General features: G+C 56.1%; 1 pseudogene; it reads right to left on the reverse strand.

Moving 5' to 3' along the window:
- Positions 1-299: 299 nt before the first annotated feature.
- On the reverse strand, positions 300-750 carry LOC146831204 (high affinity copper uptake protein 1-like; annotated as a pseudogene).
- Between the last annotated feature and the right edge of the window lie 3762 nt (positions 751-4512).

Genomic DNA, 4512 nt, shown 5'->3' on the forward strand with positions numbered 1-4512 from the left:
AGTAAAACAAGATTTTCAGCCCCAGAGAAGAGATATTTAATTCAAGTTTTCATAAGGGTTAAGTCTCTCAACTTAATTTGAGCTGAGTAAAATTTAGATTTGGAAAGTACCTAGGGTGTTGACAACATAATTAGCTTTGGACTCTATTAACATCTGACCAAGGCACCAGGCTGCTAGTACAGCCGGCAAACCCAAACTATTGAAAAAGGTGGGGAAAGAGCCTTCAAATCTCATTGGTCACGGTAAAGGTGTGGTAATGGAGGCACCCTCAGGGCTAGGATGTTGCCCACAGTCCATCATCAATGACAGTGCTCCGTTATGTCCACTACGACAGCCTTTTTCCAGCTAAACAAGAAGTAGCCGGTTCCGGCTCCGGCTGCCACAGCGATGCAGAGGTGGGCGTTGTAGGACATGAAGATCAGCATCAAGAAGTAGCTGGTCACCACCTGGAAGATATGTAGCACTGTCTGGGTCAAGTGCGGTAGGCTCAGCATCTGTTGGCCAACAGTCTTGTGTGTCTCCATCAGCGTTGTTCCATCGGGCCCGGGTACTGGCATAGAGTTGTAGCGCATGCTGACCTGGGATGTCCTGAGCATACTTTCACGTGCAATCTTCAAGAACTCGTAAAAAACAGCTATGAAGAAGACAGCTACAATTGCGCCAGCCATTTCTCCTGGTGTCTTGATCACAACGCCAGAGAAAAAGCAGCTCTACATGTTCGTATCCAAAGTAAAATGTCATGTGCATCATGGGGGCAAGTGTTCATTTCTTGGCTCGCCCACCTCTACATCTGCCTGGAAGGACTGCTTTATAGATCTCCTTTATACAATTGCCAGTATGAACATCAGATAGCATAGGATACTAAATTGACAATATATTGTATGCCTGTTACTGGTAGGGCTCAAGAAGCAATTGGTATGAGATGTATGTGACGACAGAGAGATTATATCAGATTGAGTCAGAGAGGACTGTTTGAATGACAAGAGTTACTGCCAGGTGTGGCTGGTGCAGGTAAGAGAGGTAGGGTCTGTGGGTTGGGGCACGGGGGGCAGTCGACAGGTGACTGAATATGGCAAATAAAATAAATAAAACCACTTACATTACACTTGCCGCATCGCCGAGTCGACGATTCGGCGAGCGCAAGGTAAGTGGTTTTCTTTTTTTTACAGGTTTATTTTCCCTATTCCTTCATCTGTTGACTTCGGTGATTCCAGAAGGGTTGGGACTGCCGCATACTATCGCTAGCTGGCCTTAGGCTAGCCAATGAGAGGAGACATCAGTGCCTAACTCATTACTGAGTGGGATCTGGTCAGTGAGACTGCTGACACCACCCCACTCTGTGATGAGGCATCAAAGATAGACACTCAGCCTAGGGCACTTCAGGATTTAGAACTGAAGTGTCCAGTTCCGAGGCTATCAGTGACTCTCCCCCTCATCACAAGGGGGAGGGCCTCAAGGTACTTTGCCAGGGTGAAGAGGTTACGCCCACAAGGCTGTGACATCTTCAGTCCTGCAAAGATCAGCACAGGCAGCCCTTTACCTGCACATTTATCGCATGTCTAGCTCCTCGCTGCTAGACCCGAAAATAAGGAGTGCCTGTCAGGCTGACCTTTGCTGAGTCTGACATACGCTCTTTATGTCAGCCAAAAGGTGGAGGGGGCATTGCGCCTCTGCCCTAAAGGATGCGCCGCTGCTTCTCACACAGACTTCTTTTTGTAAGGCAGTATGACAATGTAATGTGATAGCCTAAAGTGTAGTGTCCTGTTTTGTCTGTGTTGCATGAATTTTATTTGTCTGTATTGTTGCATTTTTGTGGGGAATCCTTGGATCATGCAGACTGCCTTGAGGGTGGCCAGGTATAAAAGTAAAAAAGGCCACCCAAAATGCCACATAATCTGTGACAATGGCAAACTTCTATGCCCTGATGTGACAGATGTCTGTTCTTGGAGCCCAGTAGAGGTGAAAGAGGAAAATGGAGAGAATATTTAGGTAAAGAGCAACCACTGTGCCTGTAACAAGGCCTGGTCGCCCCCTCCTGCTCCTGCTGACGCCGCTTGCAGCCTTCTCCTGCCTGCCTGCCTGCCGCTTCACGAGCGACCCAGCCGCCGCTGAGCCACCCGCCTGCCCCAGACTTTCCCGCCGCTGCCTCCCTGCGGCCCCGCACCCCGCCAGCCCATTCGCCGCCCTGCTCCCGCCACCCAGCTGACCCGCCCTCCCGGCTCCTTACTTAAGGGGACCGCGGACACCACTTGGGAGCAACCACTGTGCCTGTAACAAGGCCTGGTCGCCCCCTCCTGCTCCTGCCGCTTGCAGCCTTCTCCTGCCTGCCTGCCTGCCGCTTCACGAGCGACCCAGCCGCCGCTGAGCCGCCCGCCTTCCCCAGACTTTCCCGCCGCTGCCTCCCTGCGGCCCCGCCCCCCACCTGCCCATTCGCCGCCCCGCTCCCGCCACCCAGCTGACCTGCCCTCCCGGCTCCTTACTTATGACGCCCACGCGCAGCATTGACGCGCAGCGGGCGCGCCGATTGTGCGCCGAAGGCGCGCCAAAGGCAAGCCCGTCTGCGCCTGTCCGTGCCTGGACCGCGCCCAGTGCCAGGACCCCTGGCCCCCGAGAACGCCAGCCCATATGACGGACTTACGACCCCACCACCCTCAACGCACTCAACGCCGGCCGGAACCCCGCCTGCTACCGAGCCACCCCGAGACGCACCCACGGACCCTTCACCTGCCAAGACTGCAAATTCACCTGCCTCCGGACCTGCACCGCTCCCGCCAAGCCAGACACCAGCAACAACCACCTCAAGTGCATCCTGCTCAACACCCGCTCCGTCCACAGGCACGCCGTCGTACTCTGGAACCTGCTCGACGCAACAGCACCAGACGTCGCCTTCCTCACTGAAACCTGGCTGAACGCCTCCTCAGCGCCCGACATCGCCATAGCCATCCTGGACGGATACAAGATCACCCGGAGGGACCGCGTCAACCAGACGCGAGGAGGCATCGCCATCGTACACAAGAACACCATCCGCATCTCGACCAACTCCGCCGAAACCTTCACCGCCGCCGAACACCTCCACTTCTAGATACACACCGACCCCAAGACCACCCTCAGAGGCACCCTCATCTACAGCCCCCGGGACCACGCACACAATTCAGCGAAGACATCGCAGACTTCATCAGCCCGCACGCCCTTCCCTCTGTTGACTACATCCTCCTAGGGGACCTCAACTTCCACCTGGAGAACAACAATGACAGAAACACCACCACCCTGCTGGACAACCTCGCCAACCTCGGACTCAAGCAACTGGTGAACACCCCCACCCACTACGCCGGCCACACGCTTGACCCCGTCTTCTCATCCAGCAAGCACATCTCCTTCAGCCACTCCACCGGACTCCACTGGACTGACCACAGCTGCGTCCACTTCAGCTTCAGAAGAACCACGTCCCACCACCACCCGCAACAGGTTCCTCTCCGGAGCTGGATCAAGATCACCGCCGAGCAGCTCACCGCCTCCCTCAGCCAGAACCCTCCCACCAGCACAACGGACCCCAACGACGTAGCCAGCAACCTCACCAAGTGGCTGACCGCCTGTGCCGATGACCTAGCACCACTAAAGAACCCTCCCAGCAGACCCGGCAGCTCGACCAGACCACAGACAACAGGACCGCCCTCAAGCACGCCACCCGCAAACACCATCAGCATTGCCCACGACAGCAGGGAACTCTTCAGCATCGTCAAAGAGTTCTCCAACCCCAGCGCTGGAAACAACGACATCACTCCCTCGCAAGACCTCTGCAACTCACTCGCCTCGTTCTTCCACCGCAAGATCGCCTACATACACAACAGCTTCGACGCACAGACCACGCACCCTACCACCAAACCAACGCCCGCCACCACCACCCTCTGCAACTGGGCCCGATCAGCATCGAAGACACCACCCACACGATGAACACCATCCACTCCGGATCCCCCACCGACCCCTGCCCCCACCACGTCTTCAACAAGGCCGACGCCATCATCGCACCCCATCTCCGGGACATCATCAACACCTCCTTCCACACCGCCACCTTCCCGGAGAGCTGGAAGCACGCCGAGCTTAGCGCCCTCCTGAAGAAACCAACGGCGGACCCCACCGACCTCAAGAACTACCGTCCCATCTCGCTCCTTCCTTTTCCTGCCAAAGTCATCGAGAAGACCGTCAACAGACAGCTCGCCGCCTTCCTCGAGACGAACGGATCCCTCGACCCCTCGCAGTTCGGGTTTCGGGCCAACCACAGCACCGAGACCGCCCTGATCGCAGCCACCGACGACATCAGATCCCTGATCGACAACTTGGAAACAGCGGCCCTCATCCTCACCGTTACCCAGGCACTCGTCACCAGCCGACTGGACTACGGGAACACCCTCTACGCCGGAACCACAGCCAAACTTCAAAAAAGACTCCAACGCATCCAGAACGCCTCCGCACGACTCATCCTGGACATCCCCCGACAAAGCCACATCACCGGAC

This window comes from Triturus cristatus, chromosome 5_1, assembly GCF_964204655.1.
Source record: "Triturus cristatus chromosome 5_1, aTriCri1.1, whole genome shotgun sequence".
Taxonomy (NCBI): Eukaryota; Metazoa; Chordata; class Amphibia; order Caudata; family Salamandridae; genus Triturus; species Triturus cristatus.